We start from the raw sequence: 26550 nt of genomic DNA, 5'->3' as shown, positions 1-26550 counted from the left end.
ATAATGATTTTATGAATTAAAGTATTTTAAAATTATAGAGAAGTAAACGTAAATGATGAAAACAAAATATTTCAAATTCTAATGATCTACAAAGATAGTTGATACTTCTGTTGACGATGACTATTTAATCATTGTCAAACTGAAAAGCAAGCAAAAGAAAATTATCAAGAGATATATCAAAGAAATGTATAAGAAGTTAAGCAGAAAAATGTTTATAAAATGAATAATTGAATAAGAAAACTTTTCAACCGACTTCAATGTTATCATTACCATCACTATTATTAAACATTGATTGATGATTAACAATACCTCGTGTAACATATATAAACAATAACAACGAAATACACTTGAATTTATGTAATCAAATCTCGTTAAAAGTTCAATAATAACAGCTGATTTAATCCAATAATTCATGGCTTTTTTCGATAATAATTTGATTCATAATCCAGCGAGGAAATAAATCATATTCATATCCATTAGTATATATATAATAAGAATATAATACAGGTTTGAGCTTATCATTTTCATCATGAAATTCGCATTATTGTTGTACTTATATGTGTTGCTGTAACGTATGGAAATGTTGGGTCAATGATAAGGTAAATGAATATAATCGCAGGCGAGAAGGATCCGGTCAAAGACAGCAGACCTTTCACTTCGTGGTCCAGGGAACACGAGGTTGGAACTCTATGGTACCTCACGATGTGGTTCCCACAAGTGCATCGAGGCCAGACTGGCCATGCCCTCCCCTGATATGCTACAGTTTGTTCCTCAGCTTCATCTCACCATCGTCTTGAGGATCCGGGAATCCTTTTCTATCCTCCAACATCTTTTAACACATTTTTAAGTTCATTTCTTTGTCGTTGAGTACTCGATAATTGTTTGGCTTCGGGCTGTTCTTTATCTCAATTTTTTTCTATCGATCTGAAGATGTCTGAGATGGAGCAAGAATAGGTAGTGTTATAATAGAGTGAGAAATATTCGCTGCGAATATATAAAACTTAGGTATGTGTGCAAATTTATTTATGATTGCATACATAAAGGTGTAGGTTACATAGTTGGGTTACGGAGCAGCTCCACAGTTATCGGCTATAAACTACAAAACTATCTTTACATATACGGTCGAATGAGTAACAACCTCTAGCTTTTAACCCTTTTATTTCTACACCTGCAAGTCGTAGAATAAATTTTCTAACGGTTTTAACTAGTTTTTTTTCAGTTTATATTTTGGATTTTATGAGGGAATTTCGTACTCTTGGACCAACAGGTATTAATGTCAAAATTATAGAAATATATTTCAGAATAATCTCTTAATTATCACTTTAATAAAAACTAAAAAAAAATAAATCATGAGAAACAATCATTATTCATGATGAATAGGCAAACACCAAAAAAAAATTTCTCTTCAATGCAAATATTATTAAAACTCTTTTATTAATCTTTGAAATCAATTTTAACTTGTAGATTTTTATATTAAGTTTAAAGATTAAAAAAATATTTAACACAAGAGAAAAAGAATTTTAAATAAATTATTAGTTGATAATAATTTGAAAAATCGGATAGGGATTTTTTTATAATAAGAAAGTTTTTCATTTTTGATATTTTCAACAATTAACGTTTACCATAAAATTTGTCTGTGTAAAAAAATCTCAAATAAAATTCTAAAGAAAAAACGAAGAAATATCAGAAAATATTATTCATTATTTTTTTAATGTGTCTAAAAGTTTGCATATTTAAGATTTTAAAATAAAAATCAAAATGAATTGAGGATGTCTCTTCACTCTTCATTTTCTTTATGAAAGATTAAAAAAATGACGATTAAAATATTCCGATTATTTAAACTTTGTTCCATAATTCATCTTTTTTTTTTTTATTCATCTTTAAAAATTAATGTTTTAAGTGCAGTGCAATAATAATATATTAATTATACAGATTCATAATAAATAATTTTTCAAGCTGTAAGATGTCACATGCATAATAAAATCATAATGGCAGTTATCAGAATAATTGGTATAATCCAAATGTCAAAAAAAGTAATTATTCTAATTATAAAATCATGCGAATGGATGAAATAAACGAATAGACATGATGAAAAAAGAGCGTTGAGAAAAATGTTATTGAATAAAGTTGAAATATTTAAAATAGTTGAAGTGAATTGAATTGACATTTGCCAGTGAAAGAAAATTTCCGGAATTGTTTGTTTCTCGATACATATAAAATAAGAATATATATGTATGTATATATATACATATTTGTATATGGATGGGCAAAGCTGAAAGTCCGTTCTGGAAGCGAAGACAACGCCCTTACTTATATCTATATGTCTGAAGCGCGCGAGAGAGTAAAGATGAGAAACGTTGGTGAGGATGAGGTTTAGCATAGGGGGAGGTGGTAGTAAGTGCGAGAGAGAGAAAGAGAAAACGAAAGAAATAGTTAAAAGAGTGGGAGATGGAAAGACGAAGACGACGGGAAAGAGGAGCCGCATGGAGATGAGGAAAGAGGGCAAAAGAGGCGCAGGGGGTTGGCTAGGTATGTATAAGCAGAAGAAAGCGTGGGTCGATTAAAAGTAGCGAGGGTGTTTCTCCTCTCGTTACCGGAGTGAACGAGTGCGAGGAAGAAAGTGCGGACGAACGTCAGAGTAAGAACGAATATAATGTGGGAAGGTATCCAAGAGAGAGAAAGAAAAGTCGTCGGAGGCAAAGAAAAACGGGAGGAAAAGGAGAGAGAGAAGGAGTGCAAAAGATGTAAAACAAACATCAGCAAGTGAGACAGAGTTGCTGTGCTGTGTGGTTCCAATTCGGGGGTTGAAATATCTCCAACTCGTGCCACGGAGGATGCTACGAGAGCCACGAGAATCTCAACCTTTATTTGGATTTAAGTGAGGAAAGGGTTGCAAGATCGGATCGAGAAGGGGTTGATGCTGCTACTCTACTGTTAGAGAGAACATCTTTTCCTCCAGCAGCATCATAGATGCCTCCTTTTTTTCCTCTCATTCACTCGAACGAATTTATTCCAAACCCCCGGGAAAAAATCTCGGGAGAGTCCGACTCAATTTTAATTCGGTACGCGGATCAAAGAATCAAGAAGAAGGGGTTGATGCTATTTCTTACGATTATTACGATGAGGACGACGAGTAGTCGCATCAACGCTGTCTCCGATCACCTGGAAACTTACTTGAGGGCATGCCAGAGTAAGAGAGAGAAAAGTCAAGAAGAGTCACGGATTCAATCTCCAAAGCAGTATACACCGAACCCTTGGTTACAGCTGCCTCTTCAGGGGTTGAACTTTAATTTAACGCATCGTAGAGCGCATCTCCACGGATTTCTATGAGGTAAAACATCGACACGAGTTAAAAGAGGGACAGAGAAAGAGCAGAAGTAAGAGGCAACGCTTGGCTAGTCAACATCCTCTTTGCCACTGGTTTTCATCACATCGTCCGAAATTTTATACACCTTGTAGACACGCACCTACACACATCTAGACCACTTTACTATATTACTATATATTAAGAGCTAAAAGACTAGATGATCCTAACGGAATCATCAACATGATGATGCTCGAGTAGGTTATAAAATACTTATAACCATTTATTAAACGTCCACCTATACAGCAGATAATTCCTTGAAACATGTGCTCATCATCATGACTCAACATGTCTCGCGATCACTGATGCACTAAACGAATTACAACCCTATAAAGACACCAACAATGCCAGCCTATTACCACACTGTCTGATTTCTTCTATAAGATATCGTTAATAAGATCGATATTCATTCGCTAACTAAAATACCATTAATGATAATAAAATGCTTATCTGTCATTTATATAAAACTGTAAACCGCCTCTAGGTCGTTCAGTCTACTCTTTCTCTTCCTTCTTATTCTTTCTCGCCGGTGCACTTGAAAAAAAATCCAGTTGAATAAAAAGCGAGAAGTAATAACGAAAATGAGGAAAAAGAGACTTGAGAGGGTCTCGGAGCAGAGGCTTTCTACGAAGACGATTAAATCTGTGAATGAACCGTCCAAGCGACGATAGCAAATGGGGAATGAATGGTTCTGGTTTTGGTTCTTCACTTTAGTTTATTCATTTGCTCTTGTTCTTTTTATTTTTCTTCTTCTCTTGTTTTATACCTTACATTCTATGTGGCTTTAGCAGCTGACATGGATCGTTTCTAATTATGTCATAACAATTTAACTCGACTAACGAAACTCCCCACTTGGCTTTTATTTCAGTCTTGACTTTATGTTTGAAGCCTCTCTGTCGTGATTTCATGTTTTCTTTGGCTTTTTTTCTCCATTTTTGTGCTTTTTTTTTCGACTGGTAATTTCTCTACGGTAAATTCTCGCAACTTCTTCACCATTTTGACGTGATTGTCTAGATTTTTTCGTCCGTCTCTTTTGCTGCTGCAGCACAAGACGATGAGTATGAAGTTGAAAGGACGAAGAAGAGGCGGAAACGCAAGGTATGCGTTCCTTCTCCGCAGAAACCATGACTGGATCACTGTATTTCTTTCTCTGTTACTCCTATCTCATCGTTATTGCTCTCGACAGAGCTCGAGTTGTTTCATGGACCACGGCCACAGTCTACTATTGTTCCTTGAACCCACCGCGGAATGATCTTTACTTCCAAGAGCCTCATGGATTCTAATAATAAAAGACTAGCCGCATTATTTTATTCGATAGGATTTTATTAATTACTTTTGTTGTATTTTTTCATTGTATTTATTCATTGTTATTACTTTTGACCTTAATGAGAAGAGAAATCTGGAGTAACATCATTTAATGGGGATAGATTAGAGATATGCAATGCTCCTAGAAAGAAATAGGTTTTTTTTTTCGTTCTTTTCAGTCAATTGTAAACTCACTTGTATTTAATATGTACAGTAATATTGATAATGATGCATAGTAAGCATGATTGTTATTAAACAAACAATGGACAAAACTTTTTGGGTTTTATGCCTAAGGGAAATATTTATTAAATGATAATAAAGTACACATTTTTTAATAATAACTTTGAGATCTTTGATAGAACATCAACATTAAATTCTGTCACTGTCAATAAATCATTTTAATTATTAATTTTTCACAATGTAAAAGATTTTAATGTTAACTGAAAATATTATTAATATGTATGATAATAATTGATTAAATTTTTTTTCCTTCAAGAAATAAAAATGATTTTATGTTTGATTAATTTTCAGATTTATAATTAATTCATGCTTATTAATGATATCAATAGTAAAGTTGCTATCAAAAAATCATCAGAAGTTAATGTGACACCTTTAGCCAATAATATTGTTTAAAATTTTTATCAATAAATTTTTCCATTAAATGTAGTTCGATCGAGATTAATGTTTTCTTAGGATTTTTTTTTACTGCATTAGAATTAAAGATTATTAGAAAATAATACGTTTATTTTAATAAAAAAAATCGATTCATCGTTTAGAACTCGAGTTATTTGAAATCAAAGTTCACTCTTCTCTCCATTTAAACCAATGATAATTGACTACAAGATTAGGTTTTTTAACTTTCATTCAAAAATGGTTCTTTCAATTTTCGTAAAAAAATTGTATAATGTAAATGCATTTATAACAAATATTTTGTCAAAAAAAAATTAAGTTTTATCGTACCGTTCCTGAAAGAATATTAATAATTATTATTAATAATTTTAGTCTAAACATTCATATAAAATAGGCATTAACCTTCTTTTTTGAATCTTTTTTTGTGTTGTGGAATAATAGAAGAAAAATTAATGAAGATGCAGAAAGCTAGTGTGTATACTTCATAAAAAAAATTAATTTTATTTCAAAGGGCCCTGGGCCTTTTTTTTTGATACGGCCCGGAGCGAATGAACTACCTTAATGATGAATTATTTCTACGCCATTTTAATCTAAATATTTCCAACTTGTTTTATATACACAGTTATTTCATTTTATATTGACTTTTTTTTGGGGAATAGAAAAATTCTCGACTCGAGTTAGTTATATATTTTTGATTAGAAACTATTAGTGCAGAGTATCTACAAGAAGATCAAAGAGATATCTTATATAAAGACTGTAGAAAATTTCAACCTCTTCAAAACCACCACTAATCCTTCGATTTTCTTTTTACTTCATCAGTATATACATATAGAGCAAACTTGAGGGAAAAAATGTAAACATTTTTAAAACTACTTCACGTTAATATTCAATGAGTAAAGGAGAAGATGATAGAGTTTAAAGTTTTTCTTCATAAGACAATTTATGCCTTATTTTTATACAATTTGTTTTACCAAATTATTATATCAATTTATTTTAAAATTCAAATATTATTTTTGCTAAACATAAAGTATTTTCTAGGTTACTAACGTGTTGCTGATTGTTGAATGATTGTGCTTAACGAAATATAATTATTATTCATCATTGCAATGTTGAGATGTAATTCAATGAACTACTCTTGGTTTTCTTGTCATTTAAGCATCAAGAAATAGAGAGAAGTCATTGACTCTGTTTCCGGTTCGACTCGACGTTCTTCTCACCGTTCTTTCTTATACTCTCTTCTATCATTATCTCTTTCTTAGTCTCATTCTATCTTACTCGTTACCTTTAATCCACAATCTTCGCAGATGCATCCGTCCTTCGGCGTGACTAAGAAGCAGCCTACCTGATCGCAGATGAATGGCAGTATTTCGGAGGCTTGTGAATTAGTAACGCGATCGTTCTCTGACGCGCCTTCAATTCGATGCGTCTCTATTTTGGTATTGAGGTTCTCACTTAAGACACTTTAATATCTTCACTTAATTTTCCAACTTCTCCACATGTAGTCAATCATCCTTGTAATCTTTGCTAATTCATAAGAAATCCGTCTTTTATACACGTTGTCAGTGGATTAAATTTTTTGAAAACTCTGATGTGTCTATCTGTCATAATATGTTTCATGTGTCATATTAACATCTCTATCTCATGGCAGCTTGTTAAGTTTATCATTTATATCATGTGGAATTATATTAATTTCTTTTTTTAATTATTCATTGAGAGGTAATAAATGAAATTGTAATGCTTTTGGGTTAATTGAGAAAAAATATATCTAGTATTTGTATATTTAAAATATTAGAAAATTTGGAATTTAAAAATTAAAGATAATTATGATGATTGAAATTGGATTTATTATTTATTATTAGAGAATTTTAATTGTATTGATCAGACATTTAAAATAATACAATTATTTTAAAGAATACATAGTTGTTTTATAAGGAAGAATCTTATTATATGTAGGGAAATGATTATTATATGCAATTTTAACTCTTGTTTAGTCCCCTTTTTTTAAGATTCAGATTGACATAAACATCCCAGGTGTAAAGGAATTGTAATAGTGTTATAATGTGTATGATGATTTGCATGTATAATGTGATTTTAATACATTATAATATCATTAAAAAAATTATAATGATTTTATTATTTAATTTGAAATATTAAATACCTCTGGGAGTCTTTGAGAATATTTTTCTCAGGAAAGCATGGATGAAGATGTTTTGGAGCACCACCAGGTGATTTAAAAATATACCTTTGGAGTATTATGGTATATTCAAATGAATATGTACTCCAAAATGCTATTGTGATGTTTTTCATCTAGAATCAAATAATTTCTGAAGGACATTGTACATTCAAGATTATTAACTTTTTTTTTAATCTTATAGTGAAGAAAAAAATTTATTTCTTTCAAATTTAATTATATTACAAAAATTTGTAAAGAAAAAAATTTACAACTACCAGTGTTTGGAAGTGAAAATAAATTTCTTAAAAAAGTCTATTTACCATTGGAATGATAGAAACGATTGTTTGAATATTCTTTTCTGATTATCAATAATAAAGAAAAAAAAAAAATAAAACGAAAATTTAAGAGGATTAGGTGGATGGTCAAGAAAAATGTAATAAAAAAAAAAACGAATTGAAGGAAACAAAAAATCATACCGTGTAAAAAATTCGTTCAAGGTAACTTCAAGTCTTCGTACAATAAATTCACTATTCAGGTTTTAGAGGTATGAAGGTGCTGCAGTGCATCCGTCGTAAATTAGGTAGAACTTTATGATAAATATGAGGAACCTAAAGTACATAACCCTTCGTGCATAAAAAACCGAAAATCCGGTGTAGAAATGCTTTTTTGAGGTAAAAAAATGCAGGTATTTTACTGAATAACTACAGGGGTTGTAACTTTTCAAAAGCGGTCATGTTGACAATAAACGGAAAAAAAATAAATTTCTTATAAAAAATACTTACTTACCCTCACGTAACATGAAAACCAGGAATCCATTTGTTTGAAACCTGAGTTAGAATTTTCATTAAACCAAAAAAAGAAAAAATTAAATATCTCTAATGTCTTTTAATTTTTAAATAAAATTATTTCAATTTCAAAACACCATTTTTCAGTAAAGAATAAAATTTAAATAGTGCTCGATAAAAAATCAATATTCCTTAATTATCGGCTTAATTAATGGATATGCATTTATTTAATTCACAGAATTATTTATCTGCAAAAGAATAAACCAGATGTAATGGACAGTTTAAAACATATTGATGAAAATAGAATTATCTGATTAAAATTCGTAACTAATTCAATTATATATTTGGAGCAGAAAACGGAAAATGTTGATCTTCTTTGTTTGAACGTGTTCTGATATATTTTAAATCCAGTAGAAAAGTTTTTTATTATTAAATAAACATTAAAAATATTTTACATTATAATACCATTTAACATTACATTTCACCGGATATATAAAAACTAGATAAATAATTTATTTCTTAGTAGCAAAGATAAATAATTTTTGTATGAATTTTTATTTGTAAAATCAATTTTTTTAAATAGTGTAAAATATATCTCACATTAAAAAATTATTATTTATTGAGTGTTATATAAATAATTAAGTTGTTTATTTAATAAAATTTTTTTAATGGTTGCTATATGATTAGAAAAATAAGACGTAAATAATTTACCGAATTCAATATCATGCAGAGTTTTAAATTTTCTTCAAAATCGAAATATCTATTTCAATAGACAGAGTGATAATAAGAATAATAATAATAACAACACATTGTGAGGTATATTTTAATTAAACTGTTAGCATTTATCTAAATAAAATTCTTATCGTAATTTTGGCATCGTAAATGGTCTTGGCAACAATAAGAAAATAGGAAAGACAACGTGTAGTTGTTTGTGTTCTGCACATAACACACCGAACTAGCTGATGTTGGCTCGCTGACATAAAAGACTTGCCGTAACCGAGCATGTAATACCTGGAACTATTGGCTTCCAACATAACGCGAGCTCCCGGAATTTCCAACAGTCTGCATTTATCGTTTCCATCGATCTCTCTTCCTCTCGGCCTACTGCACAAATTCTTTCTCCAATGCATCCTTGCACCAGGCAATGCATTACTCATCCTGTTTCTACCAACGCATATGTAATATTATGTGTCCAGTATATGATATATGAAGGTCAAACTCATTTTAAAATGTCTCTCTTTCATAACTATTTAGCCATAAAGCCAACTTTTTTTTGTTAAAACACTCGTTTGTGGCGAATTTTATGTTTATTTTTCTGTTTTATTATTATTTTTTTTTTAACAAAGTATACATAGCGAATAGGAATGAGTGTAAGGGAGAGAACTTGTGACTTTTATGGGTCTGTAATGAGCCCCTTTAATCGTTGAGTTGTGAAAATATGAAAGAAAAAAATGTGAAACAAATAATTTGATACAAGTATAGGATATATTGTATACAATTGTTATCGAATGTTACATGTTTTCTTTTTATGATTTTCGCTGATTCATCGAGCAAACCAGTCAATTATAAGACTAATAAACATTCATATCGCCCGATCTTGAGTAACGCCCGAGTAACTCGAGTAGGTAGGAAAATTCGATACTCACACTCGTGGCCGTGTCCTCATTTTCAAAGATATTTAAGTATAATTGTCTTCATAAAACTGGATACTGAAATGCATATACAGTATCTACCAAAAGTAATATCAAACATTCATTTCACGGTTTTAATCCTTATTTTAAGGTTGAATAAAAATATTTCAATTTTTCTACTCTACTATTTTTCTGCTTTAAATTATTTATTATGAATAATAACATGAATTGAGATTTTTTATTGACATGTAAAGTATTATGTACTGGATATATAATGACTCCAGTGATCGAAATGTAATTTATAAAAAAAAGCAATCACGTTTTTTTTTCGACAAGAATTTCGAATAAAAAATTTCCATTTATAATATATGAAAGTAACTTCTTAAATTGATGACTGAGTGAAATTCAATATTGATAATTAAATTAATTAAATTTTAATTTCTATTAAATAATTAGTTTTAATTTTGTTATTTTTTTAAAAGTGATATTCAGAGTTTGAGAAATATCAAGTTTGAAACAATTATTGTATACTTTTTGGTCATAATAATTGAACAATTACATTCAATGTATTCTTATTTCATTTTACTTATTACAGTACATATGAGTGTGAATTTGTGTGAGATTATTATGAGAATTACTGGATCGAAATTGACCCAACTTTTTCTACCAGCGACACAGTTTACTTTAGTTTCTGGATTAAAGTCACTTCTTTTGCTCGCGAAAAATATGATCTCATTATTGAAATTATTTTAAAACTCATGTCTTGACATAAAATCACATAGAAATAAAAAATATGGATTTTATTTTTTGAATTCAATAAAGGAAATTGAAATTAAGTAGGAAATGTAAACTGATGGAATGGAAAAATGAATAATATTTTTTTTATTCTAGATTTTTGAATCACGTTGATATCTTCAGTGAATATCATTGCAAATTCAGTGAATATTTACCACCCAACTATTATTTCCAATCATTTTTACTATTCAATTTTAAATCGATTGAAATTTATTTGTATAGTTGATCATTAATACAAATAATGTATATGTTGAATATTACTACGAACATGACATAAATTAACCTTCGTGTATTTTGAGCCCCTATCAAAAGGTTCTCGGATAATTCCTCGAAGAGTTATGAGTGCTCAAAGTCATGTTTAATTTGTTCTTCTATTAAGTACATTATACAGCAACGTTCAAAAGTGTACGGTTACTTTTTGCAAATGCTGTACAATTACATACTTGTATGTCAATTGGTGAACAAGTTAAAATACACATTATTCTTCATTAAATAAAAAATACTTTCTCCTATTAAACCTAACTACGATTATAATTATTTTGTGCCAACTCAAGCCAATTATTCATAATAATTTAAAAAAAATTAAATTTTGAAAATAATGAAAATTTATTAATAATAAATAAATAAGAAACCATTCGTAAATTCAAAAACTTATTGTTCAATATTTTATTAATTTTAAGAAACAAAGAATGATATTAAAAAATTTCAATATTACATATTTTTTTCAACATTAAATTATTACCAATTATTTAAGTAAATTTATTTTATTTAAATGTTATTGTTTCATGAATCATCTTTTACTGGTAGAAATAATAGTATCATTAGCTCTGAAACTATATTTCAATAAAGAAAAAATCTCGAATTCTTAATTAAACCAATTATAGATCAAATTTTATAATAGCAGGAAACAAACTGCAATAAAACAAATGTTTCTACATGAATAAGTCTAACAATTATGTGCAATCAAAGCGAGTCTTTATATTTAGACATAAAGTACATAACTGAACTAAATTCATAAGTGACAAAAAAATAGTAAATGTTTTTCACCAGTTCTGATAAGTAGATTGGAACGTATACGTTGAAATCCGGTGTGTCGTCCGGTCGAAGATCTCAGTCCGTAACTGTCTCGGCAGGTGGGATAGTCTCGCGAGTAGGATGTGAAAGAGAGCGCGGGGGAGAGCGTGCCGGAAGCGAGCAGGTGACTGGTAGTTCCGCTCGATCGAACGCTGTTCCGCGCCATGGGGTACGAAGATCAGTTCGTATAATACTCTCGCGAAGCCTATGCTCGCATACGTGCATCCACTGACCGACGTCCGGCTTTTTTATTTTTATATTCCTCTTCTTCTTCATCTTCTTTCAGGCATGCATTTCTTATCCTTTTGCCCTCAGTGACTTTCAACGAGTCCCTTCTTCACGGTCGAGCCGACAAAATGCTCGTATTTTTTTTTTCATCCTCTCTATAAAAGATTTTTTACAGCATCAATTGGTTCACTTGTGGGAGGAAATAACTTGTGGTTTTTAGCTTGAAAATGGATAAATAAAATTGTATTGATGCTTTTCATGTAATTGAATTTTGACATAGTCTCTTATAACGATCAATCGAATTGTAGTTATTTTCAAATGTTGAGGTTGTGATTGATAGTGATTTTGAAATGTCGTGAAAAAATAAATTCCCACAGTCGTGATGAGGACTTTGGTTCACATCGTGGTCCACAGGACGTATAATTCGAATAATTGATCGAATCGCTAATTCCCAAATGATCTAAGACATAACGCTCGTGGCATTAGACGAGTACGTATCTCGCAAACGAGTTATTTGCATCGAATTGAACCGAGCGCCCTTTCCTCAAAGTTGACTCTGTTATGCAATATAACCGATCATCGAGCACTCTGTCCTTATGCCATGTACTTTTATCTTTTATGTGGGAGCCTCATTAAATTTCCCCTTTTACTCGTCTTCATTAATTAACATCACTTGCACTGTCATCTTGAAAATCTGCTGTTGATATTTTGATGGGATTCGATTCTCGTCGATTATTCGACATGTGTAAGACAATCACTTTGCTGGTCATGCAGTAATGCAAATTACTAGTCAGATGCATTCAAGTGATTGTGTAAAGAGCATGAGAGTATTATTCGAGTATAAAAAGTTCATTGTATGAAGAGGATAAAACTGATATAGTAGCGTTTTTATTATTGGTAGAGAATTCAATAAACTCGTGTTTGATTGTTATTAAAACATTTATCAATTAATTTTTTTTTTAAATCAAATCAATTATTATGATGTAATACTTTATTACGAAAGACTAATATATTGAAAAAAATTTTTAAAAAAAATTATATCATTATTAATTAAATTTTAAATTAAATATGTTTATTTATTATTATTAGTAAAATGATTTAATCAGTGGTTTGTTATTAATATTTAAAGGAAGAAGGGTATTGAGTATATTCTTTATTTTCAATTCAAACCATTGGAATGAAATTTTTCTCATTGAAATAACAAGAATGTGTGTGAGTAAAGGTCGTCATACACAAATATAATACAATTATGACTGAACGTGGTGACGATTGAATTTAATTAAGGGTAAAATTATCAGCTGAAACGTGTCAATTAGGTGTCGGCGTTGGAGATAGTGAAGCAGAAAAGTAAATAAATTTTTTGCTTGGTAAAAATAAAAAGTGTTGGACTGTTGGAGCATTTACTAATTCTCGTAGCGTCGTTAGATAACGTTGACAGTTATATAGATATCTTGAGACAAAGAAGGGAAAGTAGATTGGGAAAGAGTATAAGGAAAAAGAGTGCAGTGATGGTACAAGGTATAGTAAAATATATATATAGAGAGAGAGAGAGAGAGAGAGATGTATATACATACATATACATATATAGATAAGGTATAAGGAAAAGCTGGATGAAGAAGAATAAGAATAAGAAGATGAAGAAGAAAGTGAAGTCAGCAGTGTCTTAGAAAGAAGAAGAAAGGCAGAGGATAGGTAGAGTGGAATGAGTAGGGTGAGTCGGTGTTCTCGAACACGGGGACTACCAATTCCCTTAGATCCAGCGGCGTTCTCCACCTCCCTCGAAAAGAGTATTTAAAGTGACGTCACGAGGTTCTTTGCATCTCTTTCTCGCGTTGAAGCTCTCTGACGAAGTGAGTGAGGGTTGGAGAGAGCAGTACTCTCTCTCGTGCTTGAGGTGGAAAGGGAAATGCTTTAAGACGCTCAATATAAATACTAGAAGGAGCCGGGGGGATGTTGAGGGTGGGTATGAGTTGAGAAAAAGGGTTGCTTCCCTTAGCACCGACAAAAAGAGGGAGGATGGGACGACTGCAGAGTGGTGGACGACGAGTCGAAGGAGAAAATGTTGGAGGGAGTTTCTCTTCTGTTGCTGGAACTGGAAAACTCACCCCTTTTCTTGCTTACCCTCGCTCGCTGTTTAATTGCATCTTACTTTCGAATTTTCCGCGTGGAGCTATCGATCGAGACACGCGAAAGGGGGTTCGTTTGCGTCTTATCTCCGACGGCCGTCACCCCCTTTAGCCCCTAACCATCTCGTCCTAGTCTTTTCCAAACCCACTGCCACCTTCTTCTTCTTCTTCTTCAGTTTCTTGTTATTCTTCTTTCTCTTCCTTCTCCACTTCTTCTTCCGCCTTTTTCGTTTTATTCTCCCTTGGATGCAGGATGAGCAGTCCACCCCGGGCCACTATAGCATCTATGTTCGCGAGCACACCCTCTTCAACCCTCAACGACCTCGGAGAACACGCTCACCCTTCTAGAAGACTATTTAAAACTACGCACGGAGCCCTTGTAAGTAGAATGGCCGAGAATAAGAAAGAGAGAAAGTAGTCAACCATCAGCTATCTTTTTAGTTACATGGGGTAACACACACACCTTACAACCCTAAGGATTTATCCAGATTATCAACATATCTCCTTTTTTTTTAACTAATTTATCGCACGACAAGATCCATTGTCTCTCTGATGGCTGACGTCTAACTTTTCGTTTCAATATTACAGACTGAAGGGAGACGACGAGACACACCAACGGAGCTGCTGCTCTGGGTTATCGCTCGTAAAAGAAAGACCAAGAAATCCTACTGGGGAGAATTCATGTGACAATGAAAGGGATGCTTCGGGACTGACGCTGCATAAAGTACGATTATACTTACCTACCACTCGTCATATACATATTTCGGGGTTATATAGGTACACAGTAGCTCTTCTTGGTCTATATAAAAAAATATATAAAAAACAGAAAGACCCAGTTGCATCACGCATATCAAGAATAAAGTATGTGCAAGTATTAGCCTCTTTTTTTTTCTTATATTCTTCTTTCAAATTCAGGGTCTTAACCAACCCTTGTTCTATTTTACCCTCTCTTCAAACTCGGTACTCTGAAGGCTATTATTTATTCTTTCCTTTGTTTCCACTCACGTCCGTTTCAGATAATTACTCGAAACATTCCATCCAAAACTCCACTACCCCTTTCTTCAACACGACTCGATCATCCCTCACCGGTTTTATATCCCAAACCGTTAGTCTATCCCTATTTTATTGTCCGGGTAAAAATTGACTCTTGAAAAAAAAATCAGATACTATCCGAAATATTCCAAAGTAGTCTGTAAGAATAATTTTCTTGACTCTCTCTCTCTCTTTCTCTCTTTTAGTTGTTGGAGCCCGGCGTTACTTTCGCCCCTTATATTTTTAATCAATCCGTCACTGGTGAGGGGTGGTGTAGCTTGGATAGCTTGCGAGGGTGGTGGCGATGCGAGGGGTGGTTTCTTCCTTAGTTCCCTTCCTCGCGGCTCGTATTTAAAACCTCGGGGCTGATGAACGCTCCTCATGCCAAGCAGCAGCAGCAGCCTACCCTCTTTGCCTCTTCGAGTATAGAACCCGTCTTCTTCTTCTTCTCTTTTCTTGCTTCTCTGCGTCTTTTACTCCTTGCCGCCTGTATACTCCATCGACAATCCCGGGCTCACACGTACACTCTTACAATCAAGTCGACGTCCAACACACGCGAGAGACACCCTTCTGGATATGATGTGCTTTAAATGTACAGCACATCGAGCGTCTATGTACGGCCCTAAAGTACTCAGAAGAGCTACTACCACCCTATCGTCTCCTCTTGACGCTCGAGAGCCACCGACTGGACCCTAACGTAAGAAGAGCCACCTCGAGAGTAGTACCAAGGGCCTAAAAGTACCTCCTAGATTCCTACGTGCTTCGAGATTAGCCTTCACTGCTTCGTCCACTCGACTCAAACACTTCCACCTTCTTTGTTTCGATTAAAGCATTTTAGAAGCACAATTATGCCTACTGTATATAGATAGATGGCTCTTGTTTAAATTCTCCTTTTTTTCCTTTCTCTTGTTTCCTACCCTTATGTGCCATTGTGTTTCAAGACAAGTGAAATTTTCAATAGAAAACATACCGCATATCGAATTACGTAAAACTCAACCACAAGCTGATGGAAATAAGTCGATGATACTACTTGAGTGAACTCGCGTGTCGATGGCATCTTCAATGTATTTAACTACTTACGAGCCGACACGCGGATTTCTCCTAGCAATCAATCTGTTTGTATTATAAATGGCTCTAATTAAAATGAAAGTCGACCAACAGATTATACCTATCTAAAACACTTATTTACTTTCGAGTTATTTGCACACAGATATAGGTCAATATAAATAAGACACTTGTGTTTATTAATATGGAATAATTATTAAAAGTTTTCATTACTTAATGGAAAATTATTGAAATTGATTAAATATTCATTTTTACATCACTTTTTTAAACAAATATTAATTATCTCTTTACATAATCGTAGTGATTTTATTTTTTTCTTTCTCAAATTTTATATTATTAATTTTATTAAACCATCAACATCAACATATAGTATGGAAACAATCATTGATTGAATATAATTAAAGTTAGATATGTATTCATTAGACAATTATAATTAAAAATTTAAATAAATAATTCTCTGATTTTGTTTCGGGATTTTAATGAGGTTAAAATGAAGCAACGGACAGTGGTTATTCATTTAAAAAGTAAGTTACTAATTCATTATTATTTTTCCAAGCATAAGAAAATTTGAGCTTTTTATTTGAAAAATAAATCAAAACTCTTTAATAGATAAATATCAATCAATTATGGCAAAAAATGATATCAATTTTTTCATCATGAAAACAAATAATTTAGTAAAATAAATTATTCATCCATAAAAAATAGACTAACAGAATAAAATTTCTTTTATAGTTCATTATTATCAATTTAAAAATATATTTTATCTCTAAAAAAGATTAATAATATTTAGGAGGGTTTTTTTTTTCGTTTTTTCGGAAGAGTATATGGCCTATATTTCCAGTAGGATAATACACAACGATAAGGAGGGTTAATCTACTATAAATTCACATTTTTGTTTACATCAGAAATTATATTACCTCGTGCCACTTTTTAACGATTTTTATTTTCCATGATGATCAAGTGTGATTTTATATACCCTTGTGTGCGTGACTCAAAAATCTAATTCTCGCGTGTTTTGTTAGTAACTTTAGAACATATTCATAGAACACATACATATATATATATATATATATATATATATATATATGGAGATTACATCCATCGCTTAATATTTTCTTTGGTTTTATCTGATTGCCGACGAAATTTAAATTGATGCAAAAGCGCTGATGCATGAACTGCACAGACCACAATCCACATCCGGATGTCGTTGATCTTTCACTTGGAAAGCATCAGTCAGATTATTATTATTATTATTTTATTTAGTATTTTTTTCATTAAACTTTTTTCAGCTCATTTACGAGCTTAAATTCATTTATCAAAAGTTGAAAATGACAGAGATGAAATAATTAACGTAATAAAAGATCTATTGAATTTTTATAACGACGAGAGCTTTTGGTTAATGGTCTTGGCAAGTCCGCGTCTTATTTCTCAGTGAAGGATCAAATGGTATTCGGAGCTGTAAGTTGGTGGCTTGCTGAGGGACGGAAGAAGGTAGAGAGGAAGCAGTAGAGTAGGGCGTTCATAGACGTCCGGTTTTAGGAAGAGACCTCTTGCTATAGTCCAACTGAGGAGTAAGAGGCAGAGAGAAGTCCAACAAAGCCAAGACGTAGAGGATACTACCGACATTACAGTACAATCAGCGGCTAAGCCAGGCATTGATTTTGCGTATACAGTTCCGCACATCATTTGTGTGCTGCTTCCAAGTCCTTTCACAAACACATATACTCATCATCATCTCTTAGTCCCTACTGGGTGGTCTTCTTCACTAAAAATCCTCCCACAACACAAACGACACCATAAAACTACCTCACGTCTTCATCAACTTTTTTTTCTTCTGCATTACTTTTTTTTTGTGTCTTATGTAAGAAGAAAAAATTTTTTTGAGAAAAATTTCTTAAGTTGAACTTTTTTTTAATTATCTGGGATTTCTGTTGTCAAGGGAGATTGTTTTTGTCCTTGATATGTGTATAGATTATTCTTTTTTCTTGTTTTTTAATTAAAAATATCGTTATTGCAATCCTTTTTTTTATTTATTTTGGTTCAAATTAGAAGCAATAATAATTTAAAGTATTTCAAAAATGATTAATAATACATTTCATCAAGATTTTTAAATTAATCTTTTTTTAGCAAAATTGTTTATAATTATTTATATAAAATATATTTTAAAATAATAATACTTTTAAAATATTATTTTAAAATGTACTATTAATTCGTCATTTAATCTTTAATAATAAATAAAATATATAAATTTAAAATAATTTTAGAAGTAAAAAATATTTTTATTTCTCATTAAGCAATATTATCGAAAAAATTAAAATTCATTACAGAGATTCAAAAAAAAATAAATCATCAAGTCAAATAATTTTTTTTTAACAAAATAACTTTTTTTATAAACGTAAACAAACAATAAATAAAAGTGAAAAAAAAACTAGGTAAAATGAAAAAGAAAATTCTGTTTTATCACAATAAAATAAATGTGTTTTAATGGAATGTAAGTCAGTCGGTCATGAGTTTAAAAGTTTGAATAGGTTATATGATATGGAGTTGGATTATTAATATTTATCTAAACAAAGCAATAAGGCAAATAAATTTAGTTTGGTTGCTATGAATTCAAGTGAATATTTGGCAGTGAATTCGGAGTATCACCCGTTAGGTCCGGCGTGCACATGTACGATAGTAATGTAGGAGAACACTACGATACATTTGCGAGTAGAAACGGCTTGAGTTTGAGGGAGAAGGGTGGGTTTGCGGTGGGGTGCAGCGGACGGTCTTAGCGGTATCTTGGCTCCCTCTGTCCAAGGGGTTGAGAGAAGCAAGCGGCTAAATACCTCAGGATTGTTACTATTGCTACCCCTTTATACCCGCTCTTCTCTGTTAGACTGTGTCTTCTTCGTACCCCCCTTAACCACCCCTCGTTTGATGGGGTGGAATGGGCTAATGCTATTGATTCACGTGTTCAAGGCGCTCGAGTAGAAGCTGCCGAGACGACGGCCACTGTTTGACAGTAACGGATCCATCCTCTTGTCAGAAGGGGTGAAAACCACCCCTCCCCCCACACACCCATGATTATCATGAACTTGCTACGTAATGTCTTAATATAGTCTTTTACCTAAATAATCATATTTTTATCTTTGTATATTGATGATAACTTGTTTATCTTTTTTATACTCCTTATAGGGATGAGTTTTATCCCTCTTTTTCGTCTTCTTCATGTTATTTACGATGATAATTAATCTTGGAAATCCACTAATAACACGCGGAACCGAGAGACAAAATAGTGAGTGAGAAAGATGAGAAATAAAGTCAAGAGAGGAAGAGAGTGGGTAGTGTGAAGTTTAAAGTTCTATAAGGGGATCGTCGAAAATCCGAAATACTCGTGAATTACTTCCACTGGTGTATTCTACGATAGGAGTAATAAAAATGTTTAGAGTACATTGAGGATAAGGAAAAAAAACAACAATCATAATAGTAGTTATAATAACAATAATGATAGTAATATCTGAATGAGGAAGAAAAAAAAAGCAACAACTACTGTAGAAAAGTCGTTGAATCGCGTCATCGTCAGCTATCATAAATAATTTTGCTGCATTTATGAAGTTGATGATAGCTTGGGATAATAATAAACAAATAGATATAATAATCGAAGAAGTTCGAATGGTCGAACCACTTCTGTGTAGCTTTTTTGCTACTTGTTCCGGCGGGTGGTGAAGCTGCCGAGGTGGTACCTGAGATTATCCCTTAACGAACGATCTTGAAGAGGCGCTTGCCGATAAATAAACCGAGGCAAAAGTACATTGTCCAATTACAATAATGAGATGGTCCTCGTTACGGAACGAAACGATGGACCGAGACGATGAGAAGACGCTGCCTGAAGATGGAAGGATTTCGTGATGATGAAAAATGATAGGGGGGTAGATATAAAATTGAATAAAGGTAGAAGAAGAAGGTAAGGAGAGGGTGGTGGAAGGTAGATGGGTGGAGCAGGGGACGAAAGTGAAAATAGTAAATTATGACGTGTAATACAATATGCAGATAGATATATTTGCATGGAGGAGGTTTGGTGGTCAGGGGAGGTGCGCGATGAAGGTGAAAGGGGGGTGAGTTGCCTTACCTCCCCACTTCTGCGGCCGGACACGAGCTGTGTGGCGTCGAGAATTCATGGTGGGGGTAAGAAACTGTGAAATATCGATTAAGTTTGCCAGTAAGACAAGGAACGTCCGCGGGTAGTCGGAGAGAGTACGATAGATCTCAGGGGGTGGACTCGGCAAGGGTTGCGGAGATGGTCAGGGGTGGTGGAAGGTGATATGAGCATTGTATCGGAGAATTAACGGTAGCCTCCTGCTCCATCTCCTCCACCCTCTCTCATCCACTATTCCAGCTTCTCCGCCATGCTCTGCATCTTGGCCCCTAGCCACCTTTCTCCGAGTCTCCTATACCACCCCCAAAGTACTCCTTACAAGATCGCCTGCCCAGCACACGTCCTGGATTTCATCCCCCAGGCAACTTCGTGCTATTCCATCCGGTGTTGCAATATAAATAAATGCCATTCTATATCTTCTGCTTCTATGTATTTATGTATATATACATACACAAGAGAGAGAGATAAAGGTGCAATAGGAAAGAGACGCTTTCCTTTGTCATCAACTTTTGAAAGTATTGTTTTTACATAAAAAGTTTTTTTTTCTTTTCTTCTATTAATTTTATATTTTTTTTTTTTTTCAATTTGAATTTATTTAATGCAATACATAAATCCTCTTTCTTAATAAATTCATTCAAAATCTACTAGATTTTTTAATAAGAGTCTATAAATTTTTTCAAAGGCATTCAATGTTAAGAATAGTGTTCAACCAATAAAAAACTTAAAGGTTATGATGTTGAAAAAATTAATTTTTTCTTTGATTAAATATTCTACGAAGAAGTAATTAAAATATTCATATCGATAATGATTTTTTGGCTAAAATTATTTTATGGAGTTGAAATTGATTGAATATTTCCCTTTCAAATAAAAACTTGCCAGAATAATATCTATAATTAAATATAACTCTCCACAATTAAATAAAATTATCAAAGAATTACATATATAATATAAATAATTCATACTATGAAGAATATATTTTAAATATCCTTTATTAAAAATATATATGATTCTAGAATTATCATTATTCGTTAGATAGAATGTGTTAAACACTTGAACAATTAAAATTTAAATGGCGAATATTAAAATAAATGGATTCGAAGCCAAAGTGTGTAATATCAGTTCAATAGCAAATCCGATTTCTTATTCGTTAAAAGAAAGGTCAATATTTTTTATTAATTCGCCCTAATGATAGTAATGACTTGAAACTCAAGTGGAATCAATAAATAGTGTAGACTACTTGCTTCACTTTAAAGGCAGTTAGCAAGCCAGCAAAAAGACCATGCACCCAAATAAACAAATTATATTATAAGACGTTGACTTTAACACTACTATTAGTGTTAGTCGTAAAACAGTTTTTTATTTTAATAATAAAAAAAAAACAATTATACTTTGACATGTTCTATATAATAAATTCCAATTAATTTTCAGACTAATTTTTACTTATTGATGAGATATTAATTTTTAAGAAAATGTTTAAAATATGTTGTTTTGTATTAATATTCATTTATTATAAACATAAATTGTGAATATTATTAGAATGTAAATGACTATGATATTTTTTTGTTCTAAAAAAATAATATATTTAATGAATGATAATATTTAAAACTTAAAAATGGAACATTGAATATAAAATAAATGTAATATTTACAACTAGAAAACAATTTGACTTAAATCTCCTCATAATAATCACAAAATGAAGGAAATATGTATTTCTTCAAAAAATATCTAATGATATTTTACATTTATAATAAATTCAACTATTATTCGTATACTTAAACATTTATTTATTATTCTTAGATTTCAATATTTGTTTAAAATTTAGTAAAATATTTCTTTCAAGGTTATACAGCTTGACTTTGATAATAACATACATGTAAATTTGATCGTGATAACCACGTATATTGTGACTAATGCTTACTCATGACTGAATTAATTAATTCATTATTCGTGTAAAGGTACATTAAAGAATAGTCATGTTTCCGTTAGAATAAACTAGAGTAAAACAACAATTACAACATACTTTAAAAATTATACTTATTGATAAAAATTAAAATTCCCTTCGAATAATAACATTCATGTGCAACTGAAGAATTTTCATTTATTCAATTAATAGATTTTATTATCATCATTTATTGGCAATTAATTTACGTATAAAAAAAATATCTACGAATTCAGCACAATGAAATAATGATAATTTTCTTATCGTAAATAAATGACAGTAATGATAAATTAATTAATTAATGTTTTGCTGTGAAAGCAATGCTCACTTTTATTTCAATACAGTTGAAATTTTATAAATAATGATACGATCTCAACACTTGTTTTTGTTGTATAAAAATCCACTTTATATTATTATAATTAATTAATGTATGTTACATGTTAAAAAGATTGTTTTATATCTATCCTTCAATCTTAACTAGTTATCGATTATGACCTGTTTATACCCTTAATGTTTTAACTCAATTCATCCCTTTCACATCAGCTTTGCCCTACATACATACATTATCTTCTCGATATACCCACGTGAATATATTCCCAATAACCTGAAAGTGTAGTTTACCTCTTGAATCTATCCTCATTCTGAAGCCTCAAATTTTACCCTTGGTGGTCGTTAAAAAATCTCGACACATGTGAGTAGATGATGAGGGAGCTGAAATCTTCGATAAGATTGATGTAAACAGGTACTTGGCACGCCGTGAAGTGTCTTGAGAATCTCACTAAGAGAAGAGTCGAAGGTGAACGTTCGTATATACAGAGGGGTGAAATACCTCCTCTTTAGAGACCCTGGGGGTTCTTTGCTCTCGCATAATCTACCCCTTGCGATGAGGGTTGTCCCATACGCGGCAACTTGATATCACGTACGTGAACATAAGAAGAAGGAAGAAGAAGCTTCTTTATTCCAAAACAGGGATCGAGTGAGAGAAAAGCTGAAAGTACGAGAGAAAGCCATAAACAGCTTGTTGCTTCTGCTACGTTACTCTGTTTCGCTCAAGCTCTGAATATAACCCTGGCTATCTCTTAACCCGTCGCTTCTCTTGGATGTTATATACGTAAACATACAACACTGAGTATATATAAAATGTGATGTGACGGATTTTCGTGCAGGTATTTAATGAAGTATGTAGGGAGTGCTTATTTTTGAGAGAGTTGTAGAGGAATAAATATCTATGTTGAAACTTGATTAGTTTTTTAATTGATTAAAACATTTCAATTCAACTTTGATTTCAAATGAAAAAGTAAAATTTCAATGGATTTTAGAAATCTTAATTAAAGAAAATAAAATAATAGTTTTGTGAATAAATTTAATATAATTAAGAGATTAAAAATACTTGTTAATTTCTAAATAAATGATTACACTGGCTAAATTTTTTTTTTAGTAGCTGTAGTAACCTAAAATTAATTTTAACTAATTAATATACAAATTTAAAGCATATTTCTTCAGTCTATTTATAAATGACTGTGTTCAAGGTGATAATAATTAAATGTCCTTTTATGTAAAAATATGTTCTTACTCAAAAAATATTCTCACATGATGTGAGAGTCATTTATATTTAATATTCTAGTGTACATATTCCTTATAAGTAATATAACAAATTTTATATGAATACAAAATTGTTAAATCTTAAAATAAATTTCTACAGTTTATTATTTTTAATACAGCTCTCATTTATTTTGACATAAAAGTATACTTTTATTCATTTTTTTATGAGTAAAAATATCTACATGTCAAAATAACCACATTATTGGAAATATTTGATATACTATCAATGCCTGTAAGGGTCATATTACTACCCGACTGGAATGTTTTTGTAAAGCTCTCATGAGGTTTGCTAAACTTGGTCATATGACCCTAGTGAGGAAGCCCAAAGAGGTTTGCATAAGCCATGTAAAGTCTCATGAGAAATATCTTACAAAGCTCACCTTAGGTGAATGTATAAAATTCAATAGAATTATTAATTTGATTTTTTTTTTACATAATTTAGAATAATCATTATATTATATAATTTATACGAATGCATAAAAATGTAATTGAAGAACAAAAAAAAAATTAATCCTCAAAAGTTTTAAAAGTACAATTGATTAAAATTCAATTAATAATCTCTTAAGGAAATATTCACTTTCAGTTAACATTAAATAGATTAAAAAGAGCAAACTTAATCATTATAAGTTCAAACTTATGAAGATTTTCACGTGAAAATTATCTTCATGTAATAAACAATTCACTTTACGTAGCATGAAAATGTTTCAGTTATAATAGTAATGAGGGAGCGTAAATGTAAGGTACATATAATGATAGAGAACTTTGTCACTGGCCTCGATGTATGTAACAATACCACACAATATTTATCTGCAACACCTATTATTAACAGTCATTATCAACGCATCACTACGTCTTATACAGTTTAAAAGTCCCTGAGAAAATAAGAAAAGTGATGAGTGCAGTGAAGCGTGTGAGGAAAATGGTTGTAAATAATTCGTTTTTAGTACACGTATAAATAAACGATAAAAGTTATCCTAAGGAAAATGTCAGTTATAACAATAGAGAAGGAAGAAGAAGAGGAAGAGGAGGAGAAGAAGGAGGAGAAGTAAAAGGAAGATGGTGATAGTAAATACAAGTTCTGTATGTGTGGATGAAGGAGCGTGTGCTATTTTAGGAGCGGAAATATGACGTTTGGCGATAAATTCCAGAGCGTTTAGGCCGCGTCCTGAGGGATGCTTCTGAGATTGCATCGAGACGCGAAATTCGTACAACGTCGGATTATCAGAAGGCATGCAGAGGAAGGTTCCGCGGGCCTAAACCGCGTTGGGGATGAGTTAGCCAAGAGGGTGAGCTCAAGACTCAGGGAATGAAGGAGAGAAGTGAGATGAGGATGAGAAGAGTAAAGAGTATACACAGTAAAGAGAAGGAGGAAGCAGCAAGCAAAGGAACAGAGCTGAGAGGGTGGTAAGTTGAAGGAAGGTGGCTAGGACTCGCGAATGGTCCGAGGGTGGCAACGACAGGACACGAGGAGAGGAAGGAAGAGAGTTGAAAGCTCGGTTCTATACATATACATATATATAGATATAAAGATATATATATATAGGTGGTAAGGGGGTCGACGCCGAGGGTTCTGAGATACTAACCCTTGGCCAGGCCGCACCCCGAGGTCCAGAATAATCTACAATCCATATCAGTCTTAGGTAGTCCACCCCCGCAATCCCCCTTTTCCCCATTACCAATGCTCTTGAGTGCCCCCCTTTCCGCTGAGTTTAAACCCCCGTTGGCTCCTCGTCTTGGTCGCTACCACCACCAACTAGTAACACCCTCTTGCAGCTTCGTCTTAGCCACAACCCTTGGTGGGACCAGCCGGCTAGTCAATACCCACACGTTCCAACCCCTGCGTAAGCTCCTTCTCACTATGTACAAGACTTAGACATCACATGCTTGTGTGCATCATGCTCGATACACACGCGTAGTCTCTTTTGGACAACTATCTAACATCCGTATAAGAGCTAGAAACGTGAGTGAGAGGGTGAACTAAGAGAGAACGACTGGACCTTCTAGTTGCATCTGTAAAGCCAAGAGCATCCCTAACGATGAAACCAACCCTCTTTATCCTTCCTCTCTTTCTCTTATTCAGTCTTAGTCAACCGTCTTCCTTCATGTTCCATCTTTCTCTCTTTCTCATCCGCTTTACCCATCGTCTTGACGATAAATTCCCTCGACGACTCGCGTATCGCTGACTCGATATATACCATCTTCTCACTACTAGACACTACTGCATCTTGTCTGCTATTTTCGTGTCAGAAAACCTCAAGATGCCATTGTTTAATGGATTGTAATACGAGTTTAATGACTATTAGATTTTATTATCAATAGAGTAGTATTGCTAATCGTTTGTTGAGTGCTCTAAAAAAATCATCGATTACTTTTCATTTCGAATTACGTTATAATGAGATAATTATTCCTATCAGTCATTAACATATCTAGATAAGTAATCTATAGAATAAACGATAATCAAAGTTATAAAAAATATAAGAATGATATTTTACCCTTTTTCAATCAAATTTATTCAACAGTTCTTTTAGTAATTAGAAATTATATTTATAGATATTATGCCTGCTATATTAAAGTATTTTTGGCTTGAAATATATCAATAGAATGTATATTTATTCCGTGTATCATAATTTATGGAGTTGAAGAGATAAAATAGCCACTTATCT

At 32.2% G+C, this 26550-nt stretch overlaps 1 protein-coding gene across 2 annotated transcripts in view; it reads left to right on the top strand.

Moving 5' to 3' along the window:
* Window positions 1–26550, top strand: part of LOC118068356 (protein jim lovell) — an 85548-nt gene that overhangs the window by 13739 nt on the left and 45259 nt on the right. Inside the window, exon 2 of one of the 2 annotated variants that reach the window (XM_035085689.1) lies at window positions 14700–14835. The exons of the other annotated variant lie outside the window; for it this stretch is intronic. The gene's annotated coding sequence lies outside the window, so the exon portion shown is untranslated. The remainder of the gene's footprint in view (window positions 1–14699; window positions 14836–26550) is intronic. 2 annotated transcript variants of the gene reach the window in all.

The sequence above is a fragment of the Chelonus insularis genome, unplaced genomic scaffold, assembly GCF_013357705.1.
Source record: "Chelonus insularis isolate UGA/USDA-ARS -01 unplaced genomic scaffold, ASM1335770v1 contig_3_pilon, whole genome shotgun sequence".
Classification (NCBI taxonomy): Eukaryota; Metazoa; Arthropoda; class Insecta; order Hymenoptera; family Braconidae; genus Chelonus; species Chelonus insularis.
This window is presented reverse-complemented; position numbering and strand designations above follow the sequence as displayed.